This window comes from Oncorhynchus keta, chromosome 25 (genome assembly GCF_023373465.1).
Source record: "Oncorhynchus keta strain PuntledgeMale-10-30-2019 chromosome 25, Oket_V2, whole genome shotgun sequence".
In the NCBI taxonomy this organism is placed as follows: domain Eukaryota; kingdom Metazoa; phylum Chordata; class Actinopteri; order Salmoniformes; family Salmonidae; genus Oncorhynchus; species Oncorhynchus keta.
The window spans coordinates 26,057,565-26,070,686 of NC_068445.1; positions in this window are offsets into that span (position 1 = coordinate 26,057,565).

Here is a 13,122-nt window from a genome sequence, read left to right on the forward strand (position 1 = left end):
CTGTGCATGCTCCTCATACTCTCCCTGAAGTGCGTGTTCCCAGTCAGGTACGTCCTGTGCATGCTCCTCGCACTCTCCCTGAAGTACAGTTCCCAGTCCAGAGCTTCCAGCGACAGTTGCCAGTCCAGAGCTTCCAGCGACAGTTCCCAATCCAGAGCTTCCGGGGGACAGTTCCCAGTCCAGAGCTTCTGGGGGACAGTTCCCAGTCCAGAGCTTCCAGCGACAGTTCCCAATCCAGAGCTTCTGGGGGACAGTTCCCAGTCCAGAGCTTCCAGCGACAGTTCCCAATCCAGAGCTACCGGTGACAGTTCCCAATCCAGAGCTTCCGGCGACAGTTCCCAATCCAGAGCTTCCGGCGACAGTTCCCAATCATTTACATTACATTACATTTAAGTAATTTAGCAGACGCTCTTATCCAGAGCGACTTACAAATTGGTGCATTCACCTTATGACATCCAGTGGAACAGCCACTTTACAATAGTGCATCTAAATCTATTAGGGGGGTGAGAAGGATTACTTATCCTATCCTAGGTATTCCTTAAAGAGGTGGGGTTTCAGGTGTCTTCGGAAGGTGGTGATTGACTCCGCTGTCCTGGCGTCGTGAGGGAGTTTGTTCCACCATTGGGGGCCAGAGCAGCGAACAGTTTTGACTGGGCTGAGCGGGAACTGTACTTCCTCAGTGGTAGGGAGGCGAGCAGGCCAGAGGTGGATGAACGCAGTGCCCTTGTTTGGGTGTAGGGCCTGATCAGAGCCTGGAGGTACTGAGGTGCCGTTCCCCTCACAGCTCCGTAGGCAAGCACCATGGTCTTGTAGCGGATGCGAGCTTCAACTGGAAGCCAGTGGAGAGAGTGGAGGAGCGGGGTGACGTGAGAGAACTTGGGAAGGTTGAACACCAGACGGGCTGCGGCGTTCTGGATGAGTTGTAGGGGTTTAATGGCACAATCCAGAGCTTCCGGCGACAGTTCCCAATCCAGAGCTTCTGGGGAAAGTTCCAATTCCCAATCCAGAGATTCCGGCGACAGTTCCCAATCCAGAGCTTCCTGTGACAGTTCCCAATCCAGAGCTTCCGGTGACAGTTCCCAATCCAGAGCTTCCGATGACAGTTCCCAATCCAGAGCTTCCGGGGGACAGTTCCCAGTCCAGAGCTTCTGGGGGACAGTTCCCAGTCCAGAGCTTCCAGCGACAGTTCCCAATCCAGAGCTTCTGGGGGACAGTTCCCAGTCCAGAGCTTCCAGCGACAGTTCCCAATCCAGAGCTACCGGTGACAGTTCCCAATCCAGAGCTTCCGGGGGACAGTTCCCAATCCAGAGCTTCTGGGGAATCGTTCCCAGTCCAGAGCTTCCGGTGACAGTTCCCAGTCCAGAGCTTCCGGCGACAGTTCCCAATCCAGAGCTTCCGGCGACAGTTCCCAATCCAGAGCTTCCGGTGACAGTTCCCAATCCAGAGCTTCCGGTGACAGTTCCCAATCCAGAGCTTCCGGTGACAGTTCCCAATCCAGAGCTTCCGATGACAGTTCCCAATCCAGAGCTTCCGGTTACAGTTCCCAATCCAGAGCTTCCGGTGACAGTTCCCAATCCAGAGCTTCCGGGGGACAGTTCCCAGTCCAGAGCTTCCGGTGACAGTTCCCAGTCCAGAGCTTCCGGTGAGAGTTCCCAGTCCAGAGCTTCCGGTGAGAGTTCCCAGTCCAGAGCTTCCGGGGGACAGTTCCCAGTCCAGAGCTTCCGGGGGACAGTTCCCAGTCCAGAGCTTCCAGTGACAGTTCCCAGTCCAGAGCTTCCGGCGACAGTTCCACAGTCCGGAACCTCCAACGACGGTCCATGGTCCAGAACCTCCAACGACGGTCCACGGTCCGGAACCTCCAACAATCGGTCCACGGCCCGGAACCTCCTGAGACGGTCCACGGCCCGGGATCTCCTGAGATGGTCCACAACCTCCTGCGACGGTCAACGGTCCGGAACCACCAGCTCCATGGTCGGAGCCTTCCCCTACGCCGATGCCCAGTCTGAGCATGAGTCGTCTTCTGTGTTGCTGCCCAGTCCAGGCACAGCATCCAGTCCCGCGACATGGCGGGCGCCTTTCCCTGCGCCGATGCCCAGTCCAGACACGGCGTCCAGTCCCGCTCCATGGTAGGAGTCTTCCTCTGCGCCGATATCCAGTCCGAACATGGCGTCCAGTCCAGCTCCATGACAGGAGCCCTTCTCTGCCCCGATGCCCAGTCTAGACATGGCGTCCAGTTCCGCTCCATGGCAGGAGTCTTCTTCTGCACCTAGGTCCAGGCACAGTGTTCAGCCTGGGTCCATGGTTGGATCTGCGGGATGAGCGGGTTCTTTGTCCTGCACCAGAGCCGCCTCCGATGCTGGCAGATCCGCAGGATGAGCGGGTACTACACCCCACACCAGAACCGCCACCGACAATAGACACCCCCGCTAACCCTCCCTTTTTTGTTTCAAGTTTTGCGGTCGGAGTCCGCACCTTTGGGAGGGGAGGGGGGAGGGGGGTACTGTTACATCCTAACCATAGAAAGCTTTTATTTCCTATGGTAGAGTAGATCAGGGCATGACTAGGGGTTAGTCTAGTTTATTATTTCTACTTGGGGTTCTAGGTTTGTTTTCTATGTTGGTGTTTGTGTATGATTCCCAATTAGAGGCAGCTGGTAATCGCAGCTGTGTTTATGGGATATTGTTTTGAGTTAGTGCGTATAGCTGTAGTCACGGTTCGTTATTAGTTTCTTGTTTCTGTCTTTGCTAAGTTTAACTTTTTAAAATAAAATTATGTGAAACTCAACATACGCTGCACCTTGGTCCGATATTCATTATAATGATCGTGACAACCTGTCTCTTCCCCTTCATCTACACTGATTGAAGTGGATTTAACAAGTGACATCAATAAGGGATCATAGCACTTGGATTCACCTGGTCAGTCTATGTCATGGAAAGAGCAGGTGTCCTTTATATTTTGTACACTCAGTGTAGATCTCTCTGTTTTGCGTAGGAATACTTTGGAACAAATAAAATCACTCGCGGTGACAGATATATAGCATGCACCTCGTGTTTTGGCACCCATGTATGTACTGCACTTTTGTAGCTAGAAACACAAGCATTTTGCTGCACCAGCAATAACATCTGCTAAACATGTGTATGTGACCAGTACCAGTTTATTTGATTTGATTCCTTTCTAATAAGGAATGATTGTCAACAGTGGAGTTCTATTCTCTCAATCTTTCTCAATCAGTCGTGAAGAGGGCACGACAACACCTATTACGCCTCAGAAGGCTGAAAAGATTTAGCATGGGACCCTTAAATCCAAAAGGTGATACAGCTGTATCATTGAAAGCATCCTGACTGGTTGCATCCTGACTGGTTGCATCCCCCATATTACCGTGTGAAGGAATAAATTCCTAGTAAACTGTAAATTCTCTGCCTTTTGTCATCCTTATTCGCACCTGCAGTCCCATAGCTCTTTCACACCACAGGGAGTTGCGTTCCCTCTTCCTAGAGGCGTGCGTAACATCTATTATCATTTTAAGATGTACACTCACTGGACTATAACCACACACACTCACACATACTATACTGACACTCCAACACACCCACACATATACAGTTGAAGTCGGAAGTTTATGTAACAGTATAGCTTTCGTCCGTCCCTCGCCCCGACCCGGGCTCGAACCAGGGACCCTCTGCACACACAGACAACTGACACCCACGAAGCATCATTACCCATGCTTCGTGGGTGTCAAAAGCAGTGGCCCTTGCAGAGCAAGGGGAACAACTACTTCAGGTCTCAGAGCGAGTGACGTCACCGATTGAAACGCTATTAGTGCGCACCACCGCTAACTAGCTAGCCATTTCACATCGGTTACACTCAACCCCCTTTTGACCTCCTTTTCCGCAGCAACCAGTGATCTGGGTCACGGCACCAATGAAACAATATAGCTTTCGTCCATCTCTTACTCGATCCAGGGACCCTCTGCACACACAGACAACTGACACCCACGAAGCATCGTTACCCATCACGCCACAAAAGCCGGGGCCCTCTGCAAAGCAAGGGGAACAACTACTTCAGGTCTCAGAGCGAGTGACGTCACCGATTGAAACGCGATTAGCGCGCTCCACCGCTAACTAGCTAGCCATTTCACATCGGTTACATTTACATGCACTTAGGTTGGAGTCATTAAAACTCATTTTTCAACCACACCACACATTTCTTGTTAACAAACTATAGTTTTGTCAAGTCGGTTAGGACATCTACTTTGTGCATGACACAAGTCATTTTACCAACAATTGTTTACAGACAGATTATTTCACATAATTCACAATTCCAGTGGGTCAGACGTTTTCATACACTAAGTTGACTGTACCTTTAAACAGCTTGGAAAATTCCAGAAAATGATGTCATGGCTTTAGAAGCTTCTGAAGGGCTAATTGACATCATTTGAGTCATTTGGAGGTGTACCTGTGGATATATTTCAAGACCTACCTTCAAACTCAGTGCCTCTTTGCTTGACATCATGGGAAAATCTAAAGAAATCAGCAAAGACCCCCCAAAAAATTGTAGACCTCCACAAGTCTGGTTCATCCTTGGGAGCAATTTCCAAACGCCTGAAGGTACCACGTTCATCTGTACAAACAATAGCATGCAAGTATAAACACCATGGAACCAGGCAGCCGTCATACCGCTCAGGAAGGAGACGCATTCTGTCTCCTAGAGATTAACGTACTTTGGTGAGAAAAGTGCAAATCAATCGCAGAACAACAGCAAAGGACCTTGTGAATATTCTGGAGGAAACAGGTACAAAGGCATCTATATCCACAGTAAAATTAGTTCTATATCGACATAACCTGAAAGGCCGCTCAGCAAGGAAGAAGCCACTGCTCCAAAACCGCCATAAAAAAGACAGACTACGGTTTGCAAATGCACATGGGGACAAAGATCATACTTTTTGGAGAAATGTCCTCTGGTCTGATGAAACACAAATAGAACTGTTTGGCCATAGTGACCATCGTTATGTTTGGAGGAAAAATGGGGAGGCTTGCAAGTCGAAGAACACCATCCCAACCGTGAAGCACGGGGTGGCAGCATCATGTTGTGGGGTTGCTTTGCTGCAGGAGGGCCTGGTGCACTTCACAAAATATATGGCCTCATGAGACAGGAAAATTATGTGGATATATTGAAGCAACATCTCAAGACATCAGTCAGGATGTTAAAGCTTGGTTGCGAATGGGTTTTCCGAATGGACAATGACCCCAAGCATACTTCCAAGGTTGTGGCAAAATGGCTTAAGGACAACAAAGTTAAGGTATTGGAGTGGCCATCACAAAGCCCTGACCTCAATCCTATAGAAAATGTGTGGGCAGAACTGAAAAAGCGTGTGCGAGCAAGGAGGCCTACAAACCTGACTCAGTTACACCAGCTCTGTCATGAGGAATGGGCCAAAATTCACCCATCTTATTGTGGGAAGCTTGTGGAAGGCTACCCAAAACATTTGACCCAAGTTAAACAATTTAAAGGCCATGCTACCAAATACTAATTGAGTGTATGTCATCTTCTGAATGTGATGAAAGAAATAAAAGCTGAAATAAATTCTTATCTGTAACGACTCTCCTCTTCGTCTGATGAGGAATAGGAATCATCGGACCAACACACAGCGTGGTAAGTGTTCATTTTAAATTTAATTAAATAAACTGAACACTGAATGACAAAAAACAATAAAGAGAGTGAATGACACGAAACAGGAAACAACTACCCACAAACACAGGCAGGAACAGGCTACCTAAGTATGGTTCTCAAGCAGGGACAACGATTGACAGCTACCTCTGATTGGGAACCATACCAGGCCAAACACATAGAAATACAACACACAGAACAAAACATAGAAAGAAAAACATAGAATGCCCACCCCAACTCACGCCCTGACCAAACCAAAATAGAGACATAAAAAAATAGAGACATAAAAAAGGAACTAAGGTCAGGACATGACATTATCTCTACTATTATTCTATACACAATATGTCCACAGTTCTTGAGATTTAAAAAATTATAGTCATGTTTTATACATTTCTGGAGATTGTGCTGTTGTTGCCTGAGAGGGCAGTGACAAGCTATGGCATGTTACAGACACAAGGGAAGGGAATGGTATCAGTTGAACATCTCTCTGGGGGTCGAGTGTGGAGGATATCATTCCTCTCTGGTCTCAGCTTTGTATGGTTAGAGGTCGGACCGTTTCCATACAACCTCAGTTTTAATTACAGTCAGCAAGCTACGTGGAAGATGCCAAGATCGTGATATGGTGGCAATGTGCATGCAGAGAGCATTGATTATCTTTTGTCCCTCATGTACAATGTGGTGTTTAAACTCCTCTAGCAGCCAGGCAACACAAGGCTCATAGGCCTACTGTATAAACAGTCTCTATATAAACACAGTCCCCTGCGTGTGAGTTATTATAGGTTTGACATTTGTTGTTTCTAATACTGTATGTTTATTGTGTACTTTGATAAATAATGTAATTACAATATTGCTTTAGGATATACATGGATATATCACAAATGGCATTATCATTATGTTATGACTATGTTATATAACACAGTGTAAGATAAGGTGTTTATTTGTCCATACTTATATTAAATCAGATGCACTATTATCGTAGTCCAATGCATTTTCATTATTGCTGTTTTGTTGTTCAATATTCAGTCCTTCACTATATTGATTGTATTGGTGAAACAGATTGTCACACAGTTGACCTGACCATTCCAACTGTCTAATATCCTAGATCTATCCTGGTATTAGCAGTGTTTGCTTTGTACAATCTGCTCTCTGTGTACAATGCTTTCTGTGTACAATCTGCTCTCGATGTACAATCTGTGTGCACAGGGCAACAAAGGGATCCAGGGCAGATACTTTATGTATCCGGCTTCAGCAGGAAGATGGGGCATTTCACCCATAGCCCAGCCTGGCTTCTGTAGTGGGCTTTCTGTCTCTGTCTGGCAGGAGCACACTTTGAAAGCGCTTATCTGATATATGTGCAGGAGTTCCATGCACAAGATAACAATCCCTATCTTATCTCTCTCTGTTCAGTAATGGTACAGCTTAAGGGCTGCTCTTCTACTTGCAATGAGGCTTGCCAAGTGGATTGTTTGCTGAGTAGTCAACACGGGCCTTTGTAGACTTGGAACACGTTCAAAATGCTTGCCTTGTCCTGCAGACCTTCTTATGTGCACACTTAGCAACATTCAATGGGTCACTTCGCTTGCTTCCTGTTTGCTTGTGTCATAATGACTGAAACACAACCCTCTGGCTGGTGGGCATGATTCTAGAAACAACACAAAGTGGTATCTTACTGCAACAACAATAAACATGTTGTATCAGTGCAGAGATGCAAAGCGGACAAAACAAATGGCCTGCATGAGACTAAAAGTGAATTTATGCTTGCTCCAAAAATGTGATCTGGAGGCTCCTTACAGAGGGTGTGGCACAATTGCAGAGCCTCTGGAGGCCAAACCAAGCTCTGTGCCGTGCGCCTCACAAATGTCTTAACAATGTGGGGGCGGGATGTTGTGTATAAACACAAACTCATATACCTTGACAACTTACTTCACAACAGCGCAAAAAGTATGTTTTCTCTGACTTCTGTGGAGGCCACATCAAGGGAAATGCTGTATGGCCACTGCAGATGTTGGATTGACCATGCAGAGTCTTTTAAACAGAGACTATCAATGTGCTCAATGTCACAATGTTTTTTATCTTCACACTAAAACCAGCCAACAAGTGCTCAGCATATGTGGGAACTCCCTCAAGACTGTTGGAAAAGCATTCCAGGTGAAGCTGGTTGAGAGAATGCCAAGAGTGTGCAAAGCTGTCATCAAGGCAAATGGTGGCTACTTTGAATAATCTCAAATATAAAATATATATTGATTTGTTTAACACTTTTTTAATTACTACATGATTCCATGTGTTTGTTCATAGTTTTGATGTCTTCACTATTATTCTACAATGTAGAAAATAGTACAAATAAAGAATAACCCTTGAATGAGTAGGTGTTCTAAAACTTTTGACCGGTAGTTATATATGTATTTATTATTATTATTATTTATTTTTTTGTGTTGTTTTTCTTTAATACTACTAGCCACCTAGCAATTTTATGAAGTTGGCTTTAGCTAGCCCAGATAGGTTTCCAGTCTCCCAACCTTATAACTAGCTACCAAGAAGCCATTTCAGGCTATCAATCAAGTCAGAGTAGCTAGCTTGTCTAATTATCTTACCTGGCATGCTTGCTGGCAAGGTTGGTAGACTTTAGAAAAGAAAGCATTTACTACATTTACTGAATAAGTCTCACATTCGTTTCAATATTTTACCCAGATTTTAGCAGACACAGAGAAGCATATTTAGTTTATTTGTATTATTATTTTTTACCCCTGTTTCCTCCCCAATTTAGATCTTGTCTCATCGCTGCAACTCTCCAACAGGCTCGGGATGCAACGGTTGAGTTATGCGTCCTCTGAAACATGACCCGTCTAACAGCGCTTTTAACACCCGCCCGCTTAACCTGGAAGCCAGTGCCTTAGACCGCTGCACCACTCGGGAGGCCCATATTTTGTTTCTTTAAAAAAAATAAACACTAATCAGGAGTATACAGAAAGCTTAAGAGGTATGCTTAGATATTAATATTTTTTTTACATTGAATTAAGCATAATGATTATGGGTCTAGATTGCAGGAAATGGCTGTTTCAGGTGTTTGAAAAATGCAAAAATTCTCCAACTTCCGCCATCCTTACACCCCCCTGCCATGCTCACATACTTTGTGCCCCCTCAGATTTCTGTGCTGCAATACACCCCTGGTTTTATCTGATAATTATTAAACTAGGAATATATTAATCCTAAACTGCTTAATGTGTGGTCCATGGCCAGCGACACCAGCCTGAGCAGCCAAGTTCATAATTATTGCTGTGTGACACAAAGGGGTCCAGGCAAAGCTCCATTGACTTCAGCCATCTGGCTATCTCACACCACCCTTGGCCACACAGTGCCTCACTCAGCGATTGATTGGGGTGTTGAAGGCCAGCTATTTAACACATCAGAACAACAAGTATTGCTATCAAGCAGGCCCTCTCCAGGCCTTGTTTCTGTGCCGCCCAAGAATGTCTCTTATCTCTCCCTCTGCTTGTTGGTTTAAGCCAGGCAGCATATGCCTGCACATTCTCTCTCCCTAGAATTTTGCATTGTGGGACTAGAGCATGGGAGAGAATAGCCCTGACAGATAGGTCACATGTGGCCTTAGTGTGGTAGGCTATAACTTACAAGAGTCCTGAGATTGATGTTGTGGAGAAAATAGAGTGCATTGATACACTTATTGCATTACAGGGGTATTGTAGGGAATTTGATCCATTCATTCTAATATAATTTCTACACTACACATGCAGCATAGGTAATGCAATGCCTTTTTTTTCAGCATGATCTAAGCTACAATAGGCGTGACAGATCAAAATAATGCCTCCCATTTCACATTAATAAACCACAAATCTGATTAGATTATGATTAGTACCTTCATTCTTGGCTCATTATTTTATGTCTAGAAAAACAGGCTCCAATTTGCACTCACCGAATAGAAAGACTAACCTGCTCATTCCCTTTCCCTAATATTTCTTTGTTGTGGCAGAATGGTTTTAAATGAAAAGTATAAGTGCGGTGTAATTACAATTCTGAGGGCATTATGAAATCCAATATCACAATGAATGTCATTTTATTTGCTTGTAATCTTTCTCACCCAGACTAATAGGCATTTTCAAAGGGGCACGCCTGGGGCTTTAAATGGAGCAGAATCGTCTCTAAATGTAATGGCTGAGACTGCGCTCTCTGCTCTCTCTGTTCTTTTGTCTTTGATTTGCAGGCAGAGGGCTTGGCAGTCAGGGAGGCACAGGAGATTTGTCAGCCTGTGATCTCCCAGGCTCGTTCACAAATGAGTGACTGGCAGAACCAGTGGAGATGGAGGTGGAGGTACTATGGCTCTTCTTCTGTTGAATCCTGATGAGAGTCTTGGGAGACGTTCATTGATGATGAACTCAGAACAGAACAAAACAACATGTTAAAGCAGTTCCTCCCTTTGGGTCAATAGATACACTGAACAAAGATATAAATGCAACATGTAAAGTGTTGGTCCCATGTTTCATGAGCTGAAATAAAAGATCCCAGAAATGTTTCTTACACATAAAAAGTGTATTGTTCTCAAATGTTGTACACAAATTTGTTTACATCCCTGTTAGTGAGCATTTCTCCTTTGCCAAGATAATCCATCCACCTGACAGGTGTGGCATATCAAGAAGCTGATTAAACAGCATGATCATTACACAGGTGAACCTTGTGCTGGGGACAATAAAAGGCAGTTTTAGAAAATTTGGCAGTACGTCTAATTGGCCTCACAACCGCAGACCACGTGCAACCACGCCAGCCCAGGACGTCCACATCCGGCTTCTTCACCTGAGGGATTGTCTGAGACCAGCCACTTGGACAGCTGATGAAACTGAGGAGTATTTCTGTCTGTAATAAAGACCTTTTGTGGGGAGAAACTCAGTTTGATTGGCTCCCCAGTGGGTGGGCATGGCTTCCAAGTGGGTGGACCTATGCCCTACCAGGCCCACCCATGGCTGCGCCCCTGCCCAGGCATGTAAAATCCATAGATTAGAGCCTAATGAATTAATTTCAATGACAAATTTCCTTATATGAACTGTAACTCAGTACAATTTTTTTAATGAATGCATGTTGCATTTATATTTTTGTTCCGCATGTGTTATACTGTACATATGATGACAATGCCTCCAGGTATCACATTATGGTATTTTTGTACTCTACAAATTATCTAATTGTTTAATAACATCTAGTTTACCATCACACATTGGAATAAAAATTATACAATTCATATGAAATTGTTCCTTGCACGAGTTACAAAATTACAATGTTTTTCACTGAAAATGTCCTTTGATAAAATACAGTAGTCTTTGTCTGCAATTGCAGAGAACCCATGCTGTCTTGTTTTAGATACAGTCAGGTCTAAAATGATTGGCACCCTTGATAAAGATTAGCAAATCAGACTGTATGAACTAAATAATACAAATACTGAGCTATATTGTCTGCTCCCAAAAAATGTATGCTAATACAATTGCTCAGAGAAAGAGGCATCGAAAAATGGAAGTATATGCAGAAAAGTACCTCATATCTACTTTGCCTTGGCTGGAATTTGATCTTCTAGCAAGACAATAACCCCAAGCACAGATCACATTCCACAAAGAAATGGTTAATTGACCACAAAATACACATTTTGCTAAGGCCATGTCAGTCTCCCCACTTGAACCCCATTGAAAACATGTGGTTTGAATTGAAGAGGGCAGGCCATAAGCACAGACGAAGGAATGGTCTAAGATCCCTCCCAATGTGTTTTCCAATCTCATAAAATATTTTAGAAAAAGGCTCAGTCTTGTTATTCTCGCAAGGGGAAGTTGCTGGAGTACGGAAAACAGAGGTGCCAATCATTTTGACCCCTATCTTTTATTTTTTTTAACGTATTACTTGTTCAACAAAATACTTTTTTTGTGAGCAATTTTATTAGTATAAAATAATATAATTTTCACATTTTACCGAGCATTCAATATAGCTCAGTATTTGTATTTTTGATTTTAAACAGTATTTTTTGCTCATCTTCATGGGTGCCAATCATTTTGGGCCTCACTACTGTATATTCACATATCACTGGTGGAACAATCAAGATTAAATCACCATCTAGTCAATCTTTATTAGTGGAATCAACTGCTCCACCAAGCACACAATTGCTTGGCATTGATCGTGTGGATCATTTGAGACAGACACTGTAATGCTAGAAGCCATGTTAATGCCCTTGACATTTAAATACTTTAACAGAAAATTAGAAGCAGATCAATACATTTTAATGCCATTTGAATTTTTTTTTTTTTTTCATCCTTACTGTGCACTACCAGCAACAGGAAATGGGTGCTTGCATTGAATTTGGACATTTATTTTTTAATCAGGCATCTGAAATCTGCATATACACCAGTCTAAAGTATCCTCCTACTCAGTTCAGCTTTATCTGTAGGATCAGTGTTATAATGATTCATGCATAGAACAACCACTACCCCTTGTGGCAGTGTTGGCCCAGTGCACAGTATGTGATGGTTGGCACCTCCAGCTGCCTCTGTCTCCTACTGATAAGTTAACCTTGTGATAACATGCTAATGTCTGATTAATGTTGCACTAATTAGACACAGCTTTTCACAGTTAGTTAAGAGGACATCCTCCAGCAATTAGCCAGAGTCAGCTAGATAATTTCAGAGGGCAGAAAATAATCGTTTTTCCTGGGCTTGAGTCGGCTCCTCTGGTTCCCATTTGGCAACATTAAGCGTCTATTTCCATTTATTCATTTAATTAGTTGTTTGATGTTTTATACAGCTGTCATGAGTCATCTTTGATCCAATTAGGAGATATTGATTGGCATTGTAGGTGTTTGAGGTGTTTTATCGCTAAATTCATAATCACATCTCTGGTGTCTGACAACTTGCCAAAAATTCACAATTGTGTGAAGTGATTTTTTGATTTTCAAAGGACAATTCATTTTTTGGTGATGGTGGTATGCTTTATGCATTATTCTGTAAGAATTGTGTGCGTGTGTGTGTGCATGTTTGTGTGCATGCATGTGTGTAATATTCGAGATACAGTACGTGTTGCACATGTGTTTGAGTGTGTGTGTCTCGCATGTGTGTTTGCAGAGCCATTTCTAACACCTCACAGGCAAAAACAATTGTCGCCTCCCTCTTGGCAGCGTAGAAAAAATGTTGCAGTTTTAAAGCTAATGTAATGCAGTTATACACATTTTGCCGTGACATGCCATGTTCACATGTTATCTGAGTGAGTGACTAACAAAATCAATGGGGGCCCCTTATAGGTCAGAGCCCCTGGGCATGTGCTTTGCTTGCCCGGTCAGTAATTTGACTATGATTACTACAAGGTTTAGATAGCTCACTAGACTACCTTATCTAGCAATCTAAAAACAAGAGGAAAACTGCTGATGCACAACCAAATTTCGAAATTGCACGTTGTGTATTCTACTATCCTAACTAACTA